We start from the raw sequence: 10277 nt of genomic DNA, 5'->3' as shown, positions 1-10277 counted from the left end.
TTTTATGAAAAATTAATCACATAAGATGTTTTGACAGGTCACAAAAACAAAGCATTACACAAAACAAAAACACATTCTGTTTGAAATTTATTGTTTCATGAGTTCAATAATGATTTCAAGATATGCCATGAAATAGTGTCTGACAGGTAAAGAAAGATACAGTGTATTCGTTTCTTAATATCTCCAAAGAGACTGCAAAAAACATATATATAAAACCTGGCATACATTAAACAAAAACCTTAAAAAAATAAAGAAAAAGTTTTACTAGTTTCAAAACTCACCAGAAAAAGAGAAAATGCAACAAGCAAAGGAACAGGTAAGCATACACTACACATGACAATTAATTGGTAACCATTGTCTTACATACACACCCATGGTAAGCATTAGTTTCTACCAATAAAAAAATAAAAAAAATAGTGCAGCAAGTACAACACTGAAAATCCGATTACTACACCAATCCTATCGAGACAATCCCCTTTCCTTCACTGAAAATGAAATTCAGGGTGCCTTTGGTACTCTTTTCTAGCCACTTTAGTTGGACGTTCTTGTCATCGCGAAGTGTTGCAAACATGTGCCTACCTTGCTCTTTTTCCATGAAGTAGAGGGTGCTGAACAGATGAAGGTAATGACCCGAGTGCACCCTAGGAAGACTCAACACCATGTCCAGAATTGCTTTATCCTAAGTAGTTGGTGTGGAAGCAAATGGTGTACGGGTACTTACACTTCTACTTTCAACAAAAACATCTGAGATGCTTTTCAAAGAGTCGGACATCTCTTGTGCAACTGAACTCTTTTTTCTTGATTTCTTGCAAATTGGCTTGAAAAGATGGACATTGGTTGCCAAGCCTTTCCCCTTAGTCACTGTCGGTCCTGCCCTCGATGATGATGGACCTTCAACCTCCATTGCGTCAACATTCACAAAGGGTTCACATTGGGGGTCAACAAATTCTGTGCTATCAGCAGAGTCCCCAGACCCTTTGGTGGTTTCCTTTGGTATTTGACCAATCGTACATAATGCATTTTTCCCCGTTGCAACCATGCCTCCAAACATGGTGTTCATGAAGTCATGATTCCGTAAACCTTTATTTTTAAAGGTTTTTACATTGGGACATGCCTACATGTGGACAACCAATAGTTAGAACACAATAATATAGTTGTAGACAGTAAAGTTTTTCACAATCATGTAAAGTGAACTAACCGTAATCTTTCGAGTCCACCACTCATCACTAGCCTCAAGCATCCCAGTGCCAGCATCGTAACCCAACCCAGTCTCATTGTCAAAACACTCGTTATATTGCTTCCACCCTTTTCTCAGATGATCCCATTTGTTTTTAATCTGCAGGTAAATCACCACTTTTCCCATGGCACCCAACTGCTCAATCACTGCATCAACCCCAGTTTTGGTAAAAAATCCTCCTTTCCTCTTACCGTCTATGACTTGAACAGCACAGAACTCACAAAAAGCTTGTAGTTCCTTAGGGTCTTTCCAGTCAGCTCTTGGATCATTACTACCACCGTCCTTCGATTTCTCCTTAACTATTTTTGCTACAACTTCCTTCTATACTCATTGAGGCATTTCAACAAACAGTTCGTGTGCATATCATAATCAGTTAGGCATGCCCACATGAAAAATGCAAAGTAAACTCACATATATCCAAATACAACAGAGGTAGGAAGAGAAACAATGGTATTATACGAAGGATCAAGAAACCCACATACTAGTGTCATGGAAAACACAAAAGAACCACACATAAACGTTGAACACAAAAACCACACACAAACATTGAACACAAAAACCATACACAAACATTGAACACAAAAAACCATAGATTGATGAAGCCTCATGGAGAACAATATAACCACACACCAATAGATCAGAGAGCATGAGAAGTTAGACACAACTTACCCGTGAATGCAGAGACCCACAATGGCAGCAACGATGTCCCAAGCGGAGAGAAGGTGAGCTCGAGCGAAGGAAGAATAGAGGGGATCTTTTCAGAGAATTCTGCGTAATGGGTTTGCTTGTACTGTGTGTGCTTTGTTTTGATGGTTTTGTGGTTGGTGGGTAGGTGCAATTCATTGAAGAGGATTCAGACGGAGCATTGAAGAGCTTTGAAGACATTCTGCCATGGTAGTTAAGAGAAAAGAAGAAAGCTGAAGAGAATGAAAATAGCTGTTGAACAAAGTGCACCATTTTGATAAGATGATATCTATGCTTGTGCAAGGAACAGTACAAGCACCGTTTTCATGAGATCATTGAGCGCACCATTTTTCACAGTACACGCACACGCCATGAACAGTACATGCACACGCCTTGGAGTTTAATGAAACGGTGCGTCTCTTTTGCGTTTCAGCTCTTTTCAATTCATTCCTGAATTTTGCTGGCTTTGGTGTTCATGAACAGTACCTCAAACGCGTTTGGAGTTTAATGAAACGGTGCGTTAAAGCTTGCGTTTCAGGTCTTTTCATTCCTGCATTTCCTCAACATTTATTTTGTGTCTACTGTGTAGCGTGGGTCCCAGCAAATAATAAACGCAAACGGGAAACGCAGCACAAAACGTGGATCCAAACAGATACTAACTATCAACCAATCACAAAATTATTTAATTAATTTTAATTGTTTAAACAATCAGAATTAATTTAAATTAATTATGCGTGGTTGACTCTACCTAGACACAATGCATGCAGACTGTGCAAACTTGATCATGCGATATCTTTTGATCCGATGGTCCGATTTGGAAACCGGGCATACTATTGCAAACGCCAAAATCTCAAGATCATTTTTATAATATGCAATGAGTGAATTAATGCATGAAATGCAATCATGAATTTTGGGGTACATGAATGGTCATTCCAGTTCTCTTCCTTGATTAAATCATGGGTACAAAATCGAATGTCTACAATCCCCTTTTCAAAATGCTATAATTAATTCTCGCAATACTCCACGGCTCGTCAACTAAAACCGACGGAACCATGGAGTAGGGGGCAGCTGATGGGGGTATTTTAGTCAAATAAAATTGGATTATAGGCTGTAGGAAGGGGAGGTAGACGACCTTTACATGGTCATTGGCTTCTCAAAGAAATGACAAAGGATCCTTAATCAACCAATGACACCAAGAGAATTGGATCACGTCCGCATACCAATGGGATAACTTGGATTGATGGTAGGGCATAAGACCGACGGGTCCTACGTGGCCATGCGTGGTCCCCACGCGCGCTCATATATGGAAATATCTTGCGCATCGCTTACCAAGACCTTATCACGTTCACATGTCTTTCTCATATGGAAAGGCACCCTGAAATCGCGGAAACCCTAACACCAAATACCCTCCATAAGGAAAGATCCCTACTTCTGAGGGATCTAGATTCACTACACACCACATTATAAGTGCCCGACCTCCTCTTTCCTCAAGTACGCAAAAAATCCCTAGCTCTCTCACTATAGAGCTCTTAGAGATTTCTCATTCACTAACTTGACCTTTGGAGGGTTCTTGGCCGGTACAACACCGTTGCCTTCTGTTTGGTCAATTTTATTCTCATTCCACAAGTACCCATTAGAGTGCTTTGGAACCTATAACTCATTGACGATTTCAGCGCATCATTACTTATCATGTGTTGAAATTCAATCATAATGATGAAAATATAATAGAAACAAACAGTAAGAAGAACCAATCAGATTACAACACATGTATTCAAGGATTGATCCAAGTGGGGGGCCGCGCCCCCCCCCCCCCCCGGTTCATTTTTTTTTATATAGTTATTATATATTTTATTTTTGTAGTTGTGGCCCCTTCCAAAATCTTAAGCTCCCCTTCTCCTTAATCAACCTACCTAGCCTAACCTAAATAACAACTATTGAACAAAAAAATAAAATAAAAATATTCACAATGGTGATTGTATTTTAGCAACAAAAAAAAAAAAATTATTTTACCACGAAAGAACAAAAAAAATGTGTTATTAGAGAAGCTAAAGCTAAATTTTTTTCAACTACAGTAAACTGATATAAATACCAATTGACTGTAGCAAGTTATTAAAAATAAAATACAATATTTTATTAAGATTATATCTTTTCCTTCAATTAAAAAGTTCATATTCTCTTTCCTCCTTTATTATTTTATTGAGTTGTTTATATTATTTTAAATGAAATGAAAAAAAGAAATAGAACATTTGATATTGTGTTTATTGTAAAATAAGGTAGTAAAATAAATAAAATAGGTTTTTAAGGCACTAGAAGCTAAAATTTTTAGCACTACCATTGTGAATGCTCTGATTGCAACAAAAAAAAAAAAAAAAAACCTACCCAGCCTAATATTAAAATAAACATTATTTTGTTTTTGTTTTTTGTTGGTAAATAATTGCATCTTAATGTATATTTTGAAAACAAGATTTTGTGTAACTTTTTAGTATCATATGGATGCTTGGATTTCTTTTTCTTTATATTTTGGCCCCACTAACTTAAAATCCTAGGTCAGCTGTGCCTGCATGTATTAGTCACTTAACTAACTACTACTCTAATTCCAAAAAGCAAAACAAAACAAAATCTTTTCGACCTTGTTATAGTTTGTTTGGTGAGAAAATTGTTCAAATCGATATTACGGGACTTTATTCGTTTTAGAGGTTTTGACTGCTTGCCTGTCTGTCTCGTTCAATGCCATTTAAAAAGTCTTTTAACCAGTTATCTTCACGCTAGTCGCTAGCTAAAAGTTAAGAACACCTCCAATGCAAGCCAGCCAGATGCTAATTTAATTGGCCACAAAATATTAAGATGAATAATAAATCAAACGTGCTTTTCGTGATAAATACTCTCTCGTCTCTTTTTAAGTTATTTCTTAAACGATTACGTAACTCTTTTTATAAAACAACGTGTGGCGCAATCTCCTCAACATGTCTCGAGGATATTTTTACAGGCCCCAGACAATCTGGCGAGTACATACATGTTAGAAGTTGAAATCAGCTAGCTTTTGACTGAAAACCCTATCTAACTGCTGCCACTATACGCTTTCTTTGGAATTGGGATGTAGCATCTGGCATCGCTGATGATTCTCTTGCTAAACTATAAAAAAGCTTCAATAGGAGGGTGTTATAGGTACGCTTGCAAGAATATGAATTTTCAATAGGAGGGTGTCGTGGTCAAAACTCTTATATGCACTAGGCGCGTGAATATTGATGGGTAGAAAGGCTTTGATCCTCTCACACTCTTTTTTTATATTATTAGTGCAAAAATTATCCCAATAATGATAATATATAAAATTTGTGATTAAATTACAAATTACACTCGCTACCAGATATAATTTGCAGTGAATTGGAATCATACTTATTTTTTGAGAAGAAGATACTTGCATTTAAAGAAAAAACAAACTAGCCAAAATCAATTACAAGAATAGAGTTGATTAGTTGTGGAACATCCTCCATCCACATAGAGATACCACCAACATGTTTAGTATGTCTTGCAAGGTTATGAGCAACATAATTACTCTTTTTATGAATATGAGAAAAACAACAAAAAATAAAAGAATCCGAACAAACTTTAGGCTTGGTAATAAGGTGATTATATGAGGAGAAAGATTCATCTTGATAAGAGCTTTGATGACTTGATAGTTAAATAATTAGTTAAAATGAAAATGAATAAAAAAAATTTTATAAAAATTAGCAATCTCGACTAAAATAATATCTAGAAAGGTTTCAAAATTTATTATATACAGAGGTTAGATAAATATTTTATTATTACTTCAAATATTTGGTCAAATTTGTAGTTTTGTAAAATGTTCAAGAACCCCGAAACTCATGTAATCAAACTTTATTAATATGATATAATCAATATAATAAGACAAAATTCTCACCTGTTATAAGATAATATATGTAAAAGTTTATTGAAATAAAAACCCAATATATATTGGTCGAAATTCATGTTTAGGTCTTATTTTTAGGTTTTCAATTTAATATAACCTTGTCCTTATGATTATATTGACCAATAAATTATATGGTTGACTTTAATTATTGTTGAAAAATATAAAATTTTTTATTAATTAATTTGATTAATACAATTATGTCTTAAATTCATTGACAAAAAAATGTGCTAAAGACTAAAGTGTACCTGTAATTTGAAAGAGTGATGTTTTAAAAATAAAAAAACACTAGTCCCAAAACACACATTTAGTATTTAGCTTTCTTTTTTGATTGACAATATATGACCGCATTTAGGCCCAATACCATAGTCCCAAAGCTAGCCCAATTCGTTAAAATACCGCATCTAAGCCCATTACGATAGTTTAATAGGCTGATATTTCACTCAACTAAATTTTTTTAGTATTAGCTAAAACCGGAAATCCTTTAAAAAAAATAATAAATAAAAGAAAGAAAGAAAGAAAATAAAGGAAGCTAGAGCCGAAAATTATTATATATATAATTTAATATTTTCTTAGGAAGATGATAACGTGGCTGCCTAAAATTGTCTTTTTAGGGATGATAAAATTTGTATATCCCATGTAATTCATCTTGCTCTGTCTCATATGATTTTTTTTTCCTTATCTTGAAAAGGTGATAGCAATGGCGGAGTTAGGATTTTAGTTTAGAGGGGGCAAAATTAAAAGACGATATTAAAAGTGAAATTTATCTAAAAAACATTAATCAACAATAATAACAAAATAAATAAACGATTGTAAGCAAATATGAATATATTTCATATTATTAAAATAAATAAACAAAAACAATCAATTCATAGCTACTAAAAAATTTACAAACTGATGGTGTAAAAATATGATTAGTGTTACTTAAAAAATATAATGAATAAATGTTTGAAATTATTTTTTGTGATTGATAACATACCAATTTATAAGACATAAGTAGTAAAATTTGTAATATCTCTAGCATCATTCAAAGATAAAATGCTGTGAAAAGTATCATAAATAGTAAAAATTGTGTAAATAATGATATAAAAAAAATAGTGAAATAGGTAGTTTGGTCACTTTCAAGTTTCAACAAGTAGAAGTCTTTTTTTTTTCCTCCATGTGACTAGTGATACAAAAAAAAAAAAAAAAAAAAAAAAGGAGTCAGGGGGGCAGATGCCCCCCTTGGCTCCGCTAGTGGGTGACAGGACAGGGATGAGTTTTGCTCACCCCCCCCCCCCACCCCCCCCATGATCCAAATGGTTATATATATGTATTTAACATAATTCAATTTTTGATACAAAATCCAATTATATGTATGTAGGTGTTCTATTACTATTTCTCAAAACACCTACATCATCTCCCTTTTAACACTCTCATGCTTCCTCACCAAAAAAAAAAAAAAAAACACTCTCATGACTGTCTATCCCCTTTCTCTTCCATCTCTAATTCATTAATGTAGAAATCACTTCATTATGAATAACAAAATAGTAAAATATTTCCAATCCACTCCACCCCCACTCCCGCACAAGTTTCACTTACCTAAAAAAAGGAACCGGTGTCCTAATTTACCCGTCACTATCCCTATTGCATTTTAATGATATTTTAGCTTTATTATCATACATTGAGCTGTGAAGTTCATAAGATAACGATATAAAATTAAATTTATAGATTATAAACAACAAAATTATAATGAAATAGAATAGAATATACTTTTTGTTGGTGCAAAACACAATAATAATAGAAATAACACAAAAAGAAACTGAATAATACTTCTGAATATTATTAATTTGATATTAGAGAATACACAACACTATTTAGACTGAGGCGTGACACTCGCTCTCTTTAAGGAGATTTAAGCCTTTGGTTGACTAATCTTTGTAACTGGTGCAGACATTCTCTGACTTGTCTCCCCCATGATATAATAGCCCAACAAATGTCATATGGCTAGAACAACCTCTATACAAAGTGTTCAAGCCCAAAGCTCTACCAGAAAGAACACCCTTCTTTGCCAAGAACTTCTCTATTTTTTAGTGTATAAAAATGTTTGTGATTTCTAAATTTTTTGGTGTTGTGATGTTGTTATATTGCGGTAACTTGGATGGGTTTGAATAAGTCTATTTATAAGCTCAATGGGCCTCAAGAAATTATTACCCAAATTAATCTGATTAATTAGGTCCATAGTTCTAATGTAATGAGTGTTACAAGATTAATTGCTGGACATAATTTGATGGGCTAGAATTACACATTTAATGGATGAGATAAGGAGGTTTTGAAGAATGAATAGGCCCAATTGCTAATCCATTAAGTGGGTTGATGCGAATCTCAATCAACACACTTTGAGACCCAACAAACAATATTGGAATACTTGCCCAAAAAAGCTAAAATTCAAATTTTTGATAGAAAACCCCAACCCAACGTCTATAAATGAAAAGCAAACCGAAGGTATAAAGTAACAAACCTCGACCCAATGATTATAATTGAATCACAAACCAAAGGTATAAATTTTGAACGCCACAAAGAAGAATCCTTGATAAGTTCACAAGTTATTTGAAGAACCAATAAAAGAAACAAACCTCACATTTGTCTTGATTTTCATTCAAAATTGATTCCCTGATTACAATGAGTGTGTGCTATTTATAAAACATGGCTAAAAATAGGAAAGTAGATAAAAATGACTAAATAATATAAGCCTAAAATTAAGGTTGATTTGGTTTGAAATTAGCAGCTCCTCCATGCCAAAAATAGATTGAAATGGGCTAATAAATCACTCCTATGGAAGGCAAGTCAATAAGCCAATTAATTGGTATGGAACTAGAAAGTCAATCAACTCCTTCATGCCAAAAATAGACTAAAATGGGCAAGGAAATCACGCCTAAGGAGGGCAAGTCAATCAACCAATTAATAGGTATGGAACTGAAAAGTCAATCAGCCATTAATCAACATCATTACTATGGAAATTACGCCCAACTAAGCAAGATCAAGCCTATCAATAGCTTGGATTAAATTTATTACGCCTTCATCTTCCTTTGGGCTAAGCTTGGAATGCCCCATTTCAGAATCACCCAAATATCTTGAATTAGCCCATTACGTGCTTCTTTGATCTTCTTGGATCTTTCTCTAGTAATAGGCCCAACTGGAACATGCAATGGATCCTTTAATAGTGTTTGTTGATTCTTATCATTCTCCCTCTCTTCAAAAGGATTCGTCCATAAATCGTTACCTACATCAAAAAGAGAAAGATCAGAAACATTAAATGTAGCACTAATGTTATACTCGCCTAGAAGATCCAACTTGTATGCATTATCATTGATTCTCGCAAGGACTTGAAATGGACCATCCCCTCTAGGATGTAGCTTGGACCGCCTACGGGCTAGAAGTCTTTCCTATCTCATATGCACCCAAACCCAATCACCTGGTTCAAAGATGACTTGTTGATGGCCCTTGTTGGCTTTGGTCGCATATTGCTCATTTTCTTTTCTATGTGTTGTCATACACTTTCATGGAATTTTTTCACCATCTCAGCCTTTTTTGACCATCCAAACTAGTCCTTTCATTAATTGGCAAATGCAGCAAATCCAAGGGAATTAGTGGATTAAAACCATAAACAATCTCAAATGGTGAAAAATTAGTAGTAGAATGAGCACTCTGATTATATGTAAACTCAATGAATGGCAAACAATCCTCCCAATTTTTCAAGTTCTTTTGAATTATCGTACGCAACAAAGTAGATAAAATTCTATTCTCACTACCTCGGTTTGTCCATCCGTTTAAGGGTGACAAGTAGTCGAAAACAATAATTCAGTCCTCAACTTTCCCCACAAGACTTTACAAAAATAGCTAAGGAACTTAACATCACAATCATACACAATACTCCTAGGAACACAATGGAGCCGTACTATCTCTCTAAAGAACAAATCAGTGATGTGGGTTGCATCATCATTTTTATGACAAGATATGAAATGTGTCATCTTAGAAAAACTATCAATAACCACAAAAATCGAATCCCTACCTTTCCTTGACCTAGGTGTGGACACAAGGGTCAAAGTTACCACCTAGTTCTTGCAATGGTCTAGAAACCATATATATAGTGTCCTCTCGAAGAAGGACCTTTTGATCTTACTACCAGAGATATGGGTTCAAAGTTTAGGTATGCTCTTGGGAAGGTGTTAGGCACCTAAGATCACTCAACCCTAAGGTTGGCCTCCCATCATTGTGTTTTATATCTTAACCTTATTAAAGCAAGTTCAATACTTGTATTCTAATTCATACACGCACTAGCCTACATCTAAGCATACAGCATGGTATCATTCATCCCAAACCCTAACCATACAGATAATCATGTTCATCACAAACTCTAGCATACATCTATCACTGTTGGAAAAATACATG

At 34.6% G+C, this 10277-nt stretch overlaps 1 pseudogene; it reads right to left on the bottom strand.

Annotated features, from left to right (window-relative positions):
• Positions 1-482: 482 nt before the first annotated feature.
• Positions 483-2122, bottom strand: LOC142612945 (uncharacterized; annotated as a pseudogene).
• Between the last annotated feature and the right edge of the window lie 8155 nt (positions 2123-10277).

This window comes from Castanea sativa, chromosome 10 (assembly GCF_040712315.1).
Source record: "Castanea sativa cultivar Marrone di Chiusa Pesio chromosome 10, ASM4071231v1".
In the NCBI taxonomy this organism is placed as follows: Eukaryota; Viridiplantae; Streptophyta; class Magnoliopsida; order Fagales; family Fagaceae; genus Castanea; species Castanea sativa.
This window is presented reverse-complemented; position numbering and strand designations above follow the sequence as displayed.